Here is a 13106-nt window from a genome sequence, read left to right as displayed (position 1 = left end):
TACAGAAAGACAAATAGGATCAGAAATTAATACAAGCCAGATCAGGATATACAAGACAGCAGGGCCTAACTTAAATGCAAGAACAGACCCGAGCTGATGTAAAGAGACAATACAGACTAACTCAAACAGATGCACCAGCCAAAAAACCTGCAGCACTGTGACAGAGGCACCTTGTGAACAATGTGCCAGTCTTTTAAGTTGCTGTGGAACTACAAATCTCAGCTGCACTGTTTAAGCAGTGCTCTAAATGAAAACTTAGGTGGCAGGAGAAACTTGGTAGAAGAAATCACCACTGCTTTACCATCCATAAGTTACTATTTCTCTTATAAAGCCTAATGCTAACGCCACTGTAATAAATATCTATTTTTGCTCATATTATGTGTAGAGGTAGGTGAATGCCGGATGTGACAACCTTAAAAACTAGCAGATTGCCCATAACTGAACTGAAATAAACAGAGGCCTGTGGAGGGTTACTGTAGGCTATAGAGCTGTGCTGCAGCGTATCGTGTACTACTAATGAAGTGGGAGGATATTTTTGTGAAATTGCCTTTTATTCTTAATGTTATTGGAATATAATGGCAGTCTTTTGTATATATACTGATGTTTTAAGGTAAGTCCCTGCAGAAGCATAACATCCGCTAATACACATACCTTGCTTATATATTATTTTTTTTAAACTGAATTATTATTTACTGGAAATATATCAAATCATGTTTCTTTTTAGAACTCTCTATTGTATTATAAATAAGATATATAGCTCAGTCGATGATTCTGCAGTGTCTGTAATGATTGTTTTTGGCTTTGTGTTTGTAGAACAATGAAAAATTGGTTTGGCATCCCTGGTCTTCTATTGTCAAGCCATCAAAAGTACTGACATTTTCTGACTGATTTTCTTTGTTCCAACTTTACCTCCCTACCTCTGATTTTCTTAGGCACTGACCACATGCATGAACAATATTGAGAAAATTGCAGATATCAAATGTATAATTTAATCATAATTAGCAGTCTTATTTAGCTGGTCCAAAACGAATGCTGATGTTACTTATGCTGGTGCTGATACTGCTGTGTGTGGTGCTGCACAATTGATTTTCATCATCATCTTCCCTGTCTGGTCCAAGATGCTCATGGTACTGATGATGTCACTGATGCTGCAGTGTGTGGTTTGCACAATTGTTTTTCATCATCATCCTCCTCCCTGTCTGGTCCAAGATGCTCATGGTACTGATGATGTCACTTGTGCTGATGTTGCTGTGCATAGTGGTGCACAATATATTTTATTTCTTCAGTCTTTCTGCCTGGTCCAAGATGCTCACAGTCCCAATGATGTCACTGGTGTTGATACTGCTGGGTGTGATACTGCACATTTCAAGATGTTCATTGGTGCTGTGGTAAATCATACTTTGCTGCTGGCTTTTTTTTTAACAGCAAAATGTAATTTACCACAAACTGCATTTTTTTCTTTCACAAAATGTAATTTGTTCTGCAGTATACCCTTCAGGTGCGCCACTTCACAGGCAGGTTAAGGGCATCCACCGAGCATGTTATTTAAAGGAATTCTGCAATTTTAATGTTTCACGTAAAGCATTATTTAAAGAGCTGTTCCCTTCCAAACAGAATTTTTGAAAGAAATGTTTGCATTGCTATATGTTTCCCAGGGCACTGCCTAGCTCCCCATACCCTTTGTTTGACAATCCCTTTCCTATTAGTCTTGAAAATAGAGAGAAGTGATTTTAAAGCTCCTATTGACGTCAATAGGGGTTCGGATTAATGTTTGAAACTCAGTGCAGTTCAGCAAGTGTCCCATAAAATGAACCCAGGTATGTCTGGCTCATTATTAGCATCAAGTGGTGCCAGCCTGTATTGTGCAACTTTGTGATGGTGACAGCTCAACTCTACCCCTTCCCCTCAGTGGCCTCGTCTGGTGACTATTCGGAACTGCCAGTCAACACTAACCTTATGCAGCTGCCTAAGCAAAATGCTGCCATGCTTTTTTGCAGCTGGTATGTCTGGTTAGGAGCGACACTAAGCCAGAGGTTCTGCCTGGTGCTTAGGGGCATTCTGAGAGGCCATTTTGTACCATGAAAGGACCTGTGTGACAACATCACCAACCTGCTGTCAACCCTTTCGGCAGGTAAATATCTCACACATGCCTTACCTGGCATACGTCCTCAATTGGGTGGTACAGCAGTTCCTAGTTAAGTATCCCGACTAGCCTGCATCTCCTACTGTGATCAGGGCTAGTCTGTGTCAACTCCTCTGATTGGTACTAGCATGTACTGTCTACTGTGATCAAGGCTAGCCTGTGCCTTCTGCTATGATTTGTACTAGCAGTTGCCTCCCTAGCCAAGTTTTATTGATTTGCCCAGTGTGACAACACATCATTGTGTGAAATAAAAAAAGGACTGAATGACACATCCCCAAAGTTTTGCCTCGCAAAGTCAGGAGTTGTGTCATTTTTTCCTAAATATAGACTAGGCAGCAATACTCTATTGCAAACTGAGCAAAATTCAAGGATGGTTAAAGGAGAACTCAGTGCTTTTCACTCACCTCATAGTTCTAGTCGACCTGTGACAATGAGACTGTCACAGGTCGGCTTAGTAGATCGGGAGGTGAGCGAACACATACCTCGCTCACATTTCGATCCTGCCACGGCTCTCTGCCGTGACAGGGGAGGGGCTGGATTCCCCTCTCCCCGATCCGCCAGCGCTGACTGGCGGAACGGACGGGGGAGGGGCGGGTACAGCTGGCTCTGCCTCTAGATAGGAAGAGCCAGCTGTCAGTCACGCAGCTGTGCGGATCCAGACATAATTGTCAGGATCCGCTTCAGCTGCGGCGTCTCAGTATACCGCGAGCAGCAGCTCGCGGTATACTGCAGCGTCTCATACTGAGCCTAGGGTGACCGGAGGACGCTAGTTTGTGTCCTCCCGTTACCCTAAGGAGAACTATGGGGAAAAGCCTTAACCCCATAGTTCTCCTTTAAGCCTCAATCTTATGGGCAGGTAAAATCTTACATGTAGCTAAGCTGCTAGTTGTAACTAAGACTAGATTTCTGAAACACTGAATTATAATACATTCTGCTGAGGATTAGGGTCGCATTGTCTCTTTCTGTGTTGGTTGCAAACTGAATATCTTGCTTCTATTAAAATGAGTAATAGATGAGACAATACAGCATACCTCTAAGATACCTTATAAATGGCTTGTTGTGGAAAGCATTTCCTTGTGAAACAGTTAAGTGTCTGACCAGGTTGCAAGATCTATGGCAGTTTGATTAAAAAGCTGACAAAGAAAGCAGCTGCTGCTGGTATTAATGTGTTTTGAGACAGCAGATGGCCTGCCTATTTATCAATAACAGCCCCACTTTCATTTGGAGACAAAATGTAAGGTAAGTTTTCCCACCCACTCAGAAAACTCTAGAGTCTCACCTTAATCTATTATGGTGCTGCAGCACCTTCTAGTGGTAAATATACCTAACACTGCAATGATCCAAATAATTTACAATTTATCTAATATATCACATTGTGCTATTTCATTTCCTGACAGTATTCTGTGGTTGTGTACTCAGATTACTGTGTATTGCAGTAACTTGTGTAAATACAGTACAGTAGTAGGCCACGTTCTTTTCAATATAAAGGGCAATATATTTTTTCTGCTTCCAGGAAAAGGGGCCATTTAGACTCAACCACTGGCTGAGTTTTGACTGCTAAGGGCCCATTCAGACCTGTGCATATTTTACTGCACATTACCGTGACGCACAGTAAGGCATGCTCTAACGTGCAGTGCAGTCCCATTCATGTAGAAATGTACTTCAAGGCAAAACTGTAAAAGCAGGGAATGCACCACAAATCACAGACCATGCATTATGGCCAGCTTAAAAAATTGCAGGTAAAAACATTTTAAATGCATACTTGCAGAGTAACCCTTGGGAGTGTCTAATTATTCTGAGTGCTGACCCAGCATCTCTTCCCCTCTACTATAGAGAGAATACTTGGTAGTATTTTTTTCAGTTTGGCACACATGTGTTTGTAATTTGGATTGACTTTCCGATCTTCTTCTTCTTTCCTGATGTTTTCATCTGTCCCTCCAGAGGTGCGGTGGCTCTCAGATCCAGCACTGACTACTCTGTGCTTGCTGGCACTTCCGATCCCAAGGTGTCTGTATGCGGGTGCACGCGTCCATAGACTTACCTTGCATCTCTGCTCGTCTCCCGGCCGAAAATCCCAATTGCACATGCGCACGCCCCAAGATGCTTTGCGGCCGCCCGAGCAGTTTCGGATTCTCGGGCGGGGGTGCGGGGCGAAAACGGGTAAGTTTAAACCGCTGTTAAAGCGGGTTTAAAAAAAAAAAAACCTTTTTGTATATATCTAGATATATGCAAAAAAGCGGAGGGTTTAGAAACCCTTTAAGTTTATTATTAATTAATAAATGTATTACTAATTACTATTGTAAATAGGTTTATTACTACATGATGTAAAAGACGCATAAAAACAAAACACTTGATATCCACACACCTTAACCACTTTAGGACCACCGTACACATATATACGTAGTCATCCTGAAGTGGTTATACCAAATCATGGCAACTGCCGCCTTTTTTTTTTTGCCAAAAAAGGGTAATAAATTGTTTTTGTGTGCGCTAAAGTTAATTTAAGTTTTTTCCGTAAAAATATTGATTTGCGCAAATACCATGCCACATAAAAAAATGCAGCCATTTTTTTATTCTACAGGGCCTCTGCCTTCAGAAAATATATACTTGTTTGGGGATTTGAGTAATTTTCTATCCAAGAATCCAGATTGTAGTACGTGTGTGCAAAAATTGCAAAATTTCTCTGGTACTAAGGTGGTTAAAATGAAGAACTTGTGGGTACTTGAAGGTTTGACCACTTTTACTGTTTAAAAAAACCCCACAAAAGTGTTTTATTTATCTCTAAATGCTCTCGTACTTGTGAAAATGCCCTGCTACAAAGTGCCGATACCGCCGCTTTACATTTTTAAACTGAATCTGCCGCTGTAAATAGGCGCTGGGCTTCACAGGAAGGCTGCCGAGGTCCTTAGCAAGGTCTTGGCGGCCTTCCCGTGAACCATGGCGCCTATTTACAACACCGGACGGAAATCTGCTTCTCCTCCTCCATGCCACCACCCACACGCGCTGAGAGAGACCAGGATCCAGGTAAGAGCCCACACAGCCCAGCATATCACCCGCACAGTCCGCCATATTGCCCGCACAGCCCGCCATATTGCCCGCACAGCCCAGCATATCACCCACACAGCCATCTGAAATTCTGCACAGCCCATCATAGACCCCGCATAGCCATCTGAGAGCCCGCCCAGCCCATTATAGACCCCGCATAGCCATCTGTGAGCCTGCACAGCTCACCATAGACCCCCATAGCCACCTGAGAGTCCGCACAGCCCACCAGAGGCCACCCATAGCCACCAGAGAGTCCGCACAGCCCACCTGAGAGTCTGCACAGCCCACCATAGACCTTGCACAGACACCTGAGAGCCTGCACAGCCCAGCATATCAGCGGCACGGGCCACATAGACCCCGCATAGCCACCCGAGAGTACGCACAGCCCACCAGAAACCCTGCATAGCCACCTGAAAGTCCGCACAGCCCACCAGAGACCCTAAACAGCCACCTGAGACACCGCACAGCCCACCATAGACCCTACACAGTCCACCTTAGAGCCTGCACAGCACACCTGAGAGCCTGCATAGCCCACCATAGAACCCGCACAGGCCACCTGAGCGTCCTCAAAGCCCACTATAGAGCCCACACAGCCCTCCTGAGACCCCACACAGCCACCTGAGATCCTACGCTGGAGACATCAGGCTGGCCCCGGGGAGCATCACAGAGTATGTAGCTGCATATTATTCTGCATTGATGTATACTGTAATGTATTGCTGGGATTTGTAGTCCTCTATAGATAGTGGTATTCTACATTGCTGCATAATGTATCAATGGGATTTATAGTCTCTCTACAGCGTGGAGTTAGTGGCAGAACTACCAGGGGTGCAGCGTTTGCAGCTGGGACCAGGCCCTGGCACTTCGCTACTGTCTTAAAATCAGTAGTCTGTTATATATTAACAAAACTGTCACATGACACTAAAAAAATTTATCGGTGAGTACTTGAGTATAGCGTGGTTTACATTTTTTCAATAGCAATCATGGTCTATTGTTTTAACACTAAAATAATGGATATCCTGTAATCAATGCTAATGTTGAAATAAATAACATCAAGCTGGAACACAGCAAATGTTTGTACACAAATGGCTATTGCTCTTGAAAGCACAACTGTTGTATTTATATAAATTCTAGTGTATGTAAAAAGTAAATAAATAAGAATATTTGCGTTTGTAGTGTTTGCGTTTTGCTAGAAACAGACTGTGGTTCCTTCTGTTCCTAGAACGACAATTACATGATCAAGGTTTGATTGTGATGATGTTAATATTTGTGCACTTTTGATTTGTCATCTTACCTTATTTAATCACTTGAAGACCAGGGAGTTAAACCCCCTTCCTGTCCAGGCCATTTTTCAGTATTCAGCGCTGCGGTACTTTGACCGACATTTATTCAGTTATGCTGAACCAAAATTAATTTTGTATCATTTTTTTGGTGGTATTTAGTCACCACTGGGAATTTTTATTTTTGACTTTACACTGAGTGGCCAGATTATTATGACCACCCCATCAGTACTTCGTTGGGCCACGAGATAACTCCACGAGATGACTTTGTTGGGCCACCTCGTGACTCCACGAGATGTTGAAAGGTGATGCGAGGAATCTGACACTGCACTGTTGCCCTTCTGTTGTCTTGTACCAGCCTTGTCACTCTCCGTTCTGCTCTAACATTGACTAGTCGCTGACGGCCACAATTCGCACGTTCAGACCCAGATTTTTGGCTGACAGTCCAGTCTTTAAACACTTTAACAATGAGCCCCTCTTGAACATTTAACGAATCCTGCTGTTTTGCTGATAGTCGCTCCATGGCTCGCGCCAACAATCATTCCACGTTCAAAGGCTTTTAAATCGCGTTGTTTACCCATATCTTCCGAAAAAAATCACTTCTACTGTCGTGGTAAACAACCTGCTTCCCAATTTATAATGGTCTGGCCCTCTAGCAACTTCAGCGCGAAATTATAGCTAATTATAGCTAATTTGCCTACAAACATCAGGTGGTCATAATAAACTGGCCACTCAGTGTATAAATGTAGCCCCATCACCTTCTGTGATGTGGCTACTAGACATTTAGTGATAGCCAGGGCTGTAATCAGCCTGGCTGCATTTATAGTGGCAAGTATATGATTAATCCCAGGTGTCTAACATTGCCTGAACCCCACTGGGCGGAGTGTGACTCTGTCGTGTGGGAAAGCCAATGAGAGGCACTGTAATGTATGTACAGTGCAGCAGCCAATCACTGGGCTCCTCTCAGTCAGTGGTGAATGCTGGGATAGAGTACATATACTGGTGGGATTTGCCATGTGCTGAGACTAGCCGGGACCAGCCATGGATTAGGACTGGGTCCTGTTCAGCCTGCCCCCCGGGCTAGGCCTGAGGCCTCTGGGTGGGCATGGGCTGGTGTGAGGGAAGAGGTTTCCCTGAGGCCTCCAACATGGAGGAGGTCTGTGATGCTGAAAGAGGAAGGGAACCAGGACCAATGCAGGCTCTCGAACTGCCCTGGAACTAAGTGGACTTCAGGAGCATGGTGGTGTATTTCCTGCTTAAGGATCTGAATCCTTCCTTTCTGTCTGTTACATCAGTGGCTGTCCGCTGTCTCTGGAACTGCACTAATGTGAAGTCTGGTGAGTCTGGAGCTCTTGATGGTTACCCCTGGACACCTAGAACCCCCATACCCTCTCTCTCCCCAGTGAAGATGTTCAATAAATCGTATACTTAGCATTTTACTACTGGAGTGGACATCAGTTTATGGGCGCCAGAAGAAGCTATTAGGTGGGCAGCTGAAGATAATACCCTAGACAGACTAGAAATTAACCGGGCATCCAGCGGCTCCGGCTGGGGTAGCGCTACATAAAGAAAAAAGTACCAAAAAGTTTGAAGAAAAAAACAATTCCCCTTACTGGTATTTTCATAGTGCATTTAGCAGCAAGCCCCTGTATTTTTCTCTGAGTCTATCATTGTCCCCACATCACAGTAAACCATATTAGAAACTCATGTACCGGCACAATTACCCATTGTCGTTATATAGCACCAACAATTTGCTCAGCGCTTTACAAAATAGTGGAGACAGTACAGTTACAATACAATTTACAATACAGTAGAGGTTTAGAACAATAGGGTTGGGAGGGCCCTGCTCGTGAGTGCTTACAATCTACTAGGAGGGGCATCTTCCTTAGTATACTGAAACCCACTGATCATGGTTATAGGGGTCATTTGGACAGGATCTTGGCTAACATTGAGCAAGCACCATGTCATTCTCTTGTAAATGCATTTTTTTATTTTCTTTTATATTAAACCTAACTAGTACACTATAAATGTGCCCTCTTCTTGTGTTTTTAGACATTCATTCATTACCCTAACACAAAAACACTACTTCTCTCATCCCCATACATTAACATATTGCAATTTACAATTTTTTGTACATTTTTATAACGCACTAATACTTTTGCTAGTATTATGATATAAGATGATGACCTTGCATTTTGATGCAGAGATGTTTCTTCTCATGTATCCATGCTACCACTTTGAATGACTTTGCTCTTAGGCACTAATATATTTTCTTTTATGTATCCCAAGCACCATTTTAATTAAGTGCCTTTGATATAATTGTGTTTATATATATTTATTGTTCACAGTTTTATAAACTTGGCCATGAGTTCAACATGTTCCAGTCGTAGCGTCTGGTGATGTCTATAAACGTGCATCTGCAGATTAATGCTCTAAGGCGAGGATGTGCATTTGCTGCCGCTGGTAGGTGACACCAATTTGTCTAATTTTGTACACCTGTGACATCCTGTAGTTAATAAATATTTTAAATATTTATTTACATGTGGGCTGACAATGGTGGTGGCATCACCGTTTTTTGATGCCAAGCATGCAGCAAAATTGAATTAGCAGATGGACCTTCTTTGCTTTGCTGCTAATTTGAATATGAAACTCTACTCACTTGGGTCCCTGCAGACTTCAGATCAGCACCAATTTACCCTGCAGACCTCAAACCAGCAGAAACGCATGGCATTTTTGTGATGCCTAGCATGCCGCAAAATTGAATTAGCAGATGGACCTTCATTGCTTTGTCTCTAAACTCTGGTGGAGAGTACATATCTCTCATTTAGAAGTCACATTTATTTAGGAAAAATTATGTTTAAAAAAAGTAAGTAAATTCTGGACATAGACAGCAAAAAATTACCTAAATGGCATTTAACCAATCTCTAATCTATACAAAACTAAAAAAAAAAAAAACATTTTGGCCACACATACACTTTTATTCTTAAAGTGATCCTCTAAGCACAGGGTCCCTTGTATAGAATAACAAAAAAGAAGTCATTATATTTACCTTTACAGGGGCCCATTTTTTGAGACGCCATCTCTTCGGTGCTTGCCAGCCATCATGTGTATTTTCTTCTCATATGGAACACCTGTTTCCCCTCCACATGTTTTTTTATCAAATGGGCTACCAGTAAGGTAAGTATAGTGGCACTTATTTTGCTGGTATGTGATTTAATACAAGTGAAGATTGACATGAAGTATTTTTTCTCATTCAGAACGCTTCATTGTTGTTTAGCATGGATGAGAGATTCTCCCCTACCAGACTATTGTATTCATGTCTATGGCATACGGCAGTAGCGAAAGCTTTAAAGAAGAACCCTAGGCAAAACTGTTCATAACCATTGCAGTTGTAATGTTGAATACTCCCTTGGGTCTCAGCTGCGGATTCATAACTTGTGGTTTAAAGCAGATATGGTCCTTATTAAGCTTGTGGCTGTATTACTTCATACAGTCTATCTCATTTATGGATAACGTGGGTCAACAAAGACTTACGCAATAGAGGTACTAATACCCAACCTTATTATATCTCAACATCTTCACAGGATAGTAGCACAATCCTGGTGCAACTAGTATTCAAGCAGAAACATGAGTCCAACTGAAATACACTCGACTTGAGTAAAAATAGCTAACTGAAAAGTCTCTTCATAAACGCAGTTCATGCCAAACGGAAGGAACAAATACTTGCGGTTTGATGAACTCAGGTTGCTTGTGTACTGTGTAGACTTGCTATGGCTTTAGAATTTGAACAGGTTTGGACTGGAAAGCAGACGCTGCAGGGAGGAGGTCAGTATGCTGGATGGTTCAGTGGTTGCCACTGGTAACAACACTCACAGCGAGGGAGTGAACAGAGAGCTGGATGCTGTGTGTTGATTGCAAGTGAAAGCCTGGAGAGGCAGAGTGGCAGGTTAGGTTGAAAGTGTTATTGGAAACCCTCAGGATGGAGAGCAGATTAAGTGCCGGTTCACATTCAGGATGGAGAGCGGGAGCTGTGGCAGAAGCAGTTCAGAGCAGTGAAAGGTAACTGCAGCCGCTATGAGCACATTGCTCAAACTCCGGTAAATTGAATCCCGTGGCTTAAGCCGGCTAGGTAGGTGGGGCTGAATGACGCCGCCTGTGAGAGACGTGGTGCTCCCCACTGGAGCCAGAGCGAGCGAAGGTAAGTATATTACAGCAGTGGGACTATTTCAGCACTGCAAGGGTTAAGTGCTCATTTTTGTCTAGGTTCTAAAATAAAAAAAGTTATACTCATCCGAACCATAGAGCCAGCCGGCTGTTAGAGCGCTCCCTCCAGCCTGTCTCCTCCTCTGCTCCAGCAATGATATCTACCTCATTGTCCTCAAGTCCTATACACTGCATATAGGACGTAATGGCTCAGGAGACCTTAGACTGCTGGAGTTGAGGATGAGAGAGGCTGTAAGGACCAGTTTAAGAGCAAGCCATCTCCAAGGATCAGGTGTGTATAACTTTATTTTAGCACCTAGAGGAAAAACGAGCACTTGACCCTTGCAATTCAAGTGATAGCCTCACTACAAGGGTTAAGAACAGTTCTGCCCAGAATTCTGCTTTAAAGTTCAAAAGTAAAGCAGTGAAGTAATTTAAAGTGTATTTGGCTCCTCTGCCCTCAATCTCCTCCCCCGGGTCGCAACCAGGAAATTCAGGACGGAGGATTGCGGTGGAGACCGGCGGCGCTGACAGGGGACACAGAAAGGTACTGGGCCTTTTTTACCTTAATGCAGAGAAACGCCCAGACCTTAGTAATCCTTTAACTTCCCACCCTCCTTGCATTCCAGAGAAAAAATCAGTTTAGAGGAAAGTGTTTCTTTAAGAAAAAGGGCAAGTAATATGTAAGCAGCAATTATTTTTAGTTTTTTTTGCTATGTGAATGAGAACATGTAACAAAAATAAGATTTGGCTGCAACAGTACAAATACACTTTAAGTGACTCTCTCCTCTTTTAATTACATTAGAAGGCTGGCAGCCTATAAACCTACCACTAGCAGGGAGAGAAAAACAAGCTACGGAGAGAAAATGAAAGTAAAATAAGTTTTTCTGCAGAATTTGAATATAGATTGTTCCACAACGCAGGCAGCTACAGAAGCCCATAAAGGCTTGTTTGAAAGCTCACTTAGTGCTTGGTTGTTATATTTAAATATGTGAATATCCATAGCCTGGCCATATTGGTACTTTAAAACATAATTTGGATATTTGAAACACATTTATTTTGCAGCTTTGTACTTTACCTTTTTAATTTTATTCAATTTGTTTATGCTAACATAAAGCTACCTAATCCCTCTAAGGTATAGTTAAAATGTAATGCAAAATAGATCTTCAGAATCGTCAGATCATTCAGGTTTGTGCTGTATATCAATGCCCACAGTACACATATTATAACTGATAGCTAATGAGCTATTGATTATAAACTCTATAATACTGAAAAATAGAGACAAAGCTTTTTAAATATTGTATCATTAGAGATGGCAACTACCCTGGTCTTCATAGTATTGTGAATTAATTGGGAAAACATCTGCCTTTCTAATTACACTGAGTAATGAGCCATTATCAAAAAATGTGTACAGATAGGAGTGAGGGAAAGAATTGTCAGTGGAGAAAAGGGGGTCAGTCTGTGAGACAGAGAAGAATAGAAATACCAAATCATCCAAGCTATGAAAGCAGGAATGCATTGCACTCTACATAAACAGAAGACAATAATATCTAACTTTTATGAACAAAAATGTTATATAAATGTATTTGTATATAAATAATCTGCAAAGCTAAACTCCTAACACTCTTACCTTGCTAAATATCAAAATCTTAAAACTAAACTCCAGCCTTACACAGTTGTACAGGCTCCTCTCCTGTACTAAAATAGCTTACTCTGATTTCATTGCATACTGTCAGATTCTCACAATGTGCATGAGAAACTGCAGCAAATCAGACAGAGCCCACCTCATTTCCTAGCTACAGGCCCACAATAATCAACTGGCTCCTTTCTCCCAAGTCTGCTTATTTTGTCCCTGGCCTGCCCCTGCTAAAGTGACCATGCTTCATCTTACACCCTGAATATGGGTGTAAGATGAAACATGTTCCAAAAGGTGAACTTAGCCTTTAAATCTGAGCTCTAGATAGATATAAAAGACACAAATAAATACAGCCCCATAATTATTAACACACCATTAAATTTACTTAAATGCGAACAGTGTAAGTACCTATATTTGAGCTGCTAGTAGCTTACTGAAGTCCCTATATAGCGGGGCTGGAGTGTGGAAAGAAACAGTTCATGTGCATGCTGACAGGAATAAAAAGCAGGGTGACAGAGAGATGAGCTCATACCTGCTTTTCCTTTGACAGTCCAGTCACTGGCTGAGGTGGGTCCTAGACAACCTAGGCTCAGAGGAAGTGGGTTGAATGATGCCGGCCATCAGACTAAGAACATCTAGCGTCAGAAAAAAATGTACTGCGGGGAAAATCTCTGCATTGAAGCTGAATATTGCAGCAAAAGTTCGTTTTGTTATTTTATCTATTAATGGGACATTCAGTTTCTTGTTACTTTTGACTGGCGTTTTACTTTAACTTATCCAAAAAATATCTAGTGCCCTTGAT

The sequence above is a fragment of the Nanorana parkeri genome, unplaced genomic scaffold (assembly GCF_000935625.1).
Source record: "Nanorana parkeri isolate BGI_ZX_2015 unplaced genomic scaffold, ASM93562v1 scaffold35, whole genome shotgun sequence".
Classification (NCBI taxonomy): Eukaryota; Metazoa; Chordata; class Amphibia; order Anura; family Dicroglossidae; genus Nanorana; species Nanorana parkeri.
Note: the sequence above shows the minus strand (reverse complement) of the source record.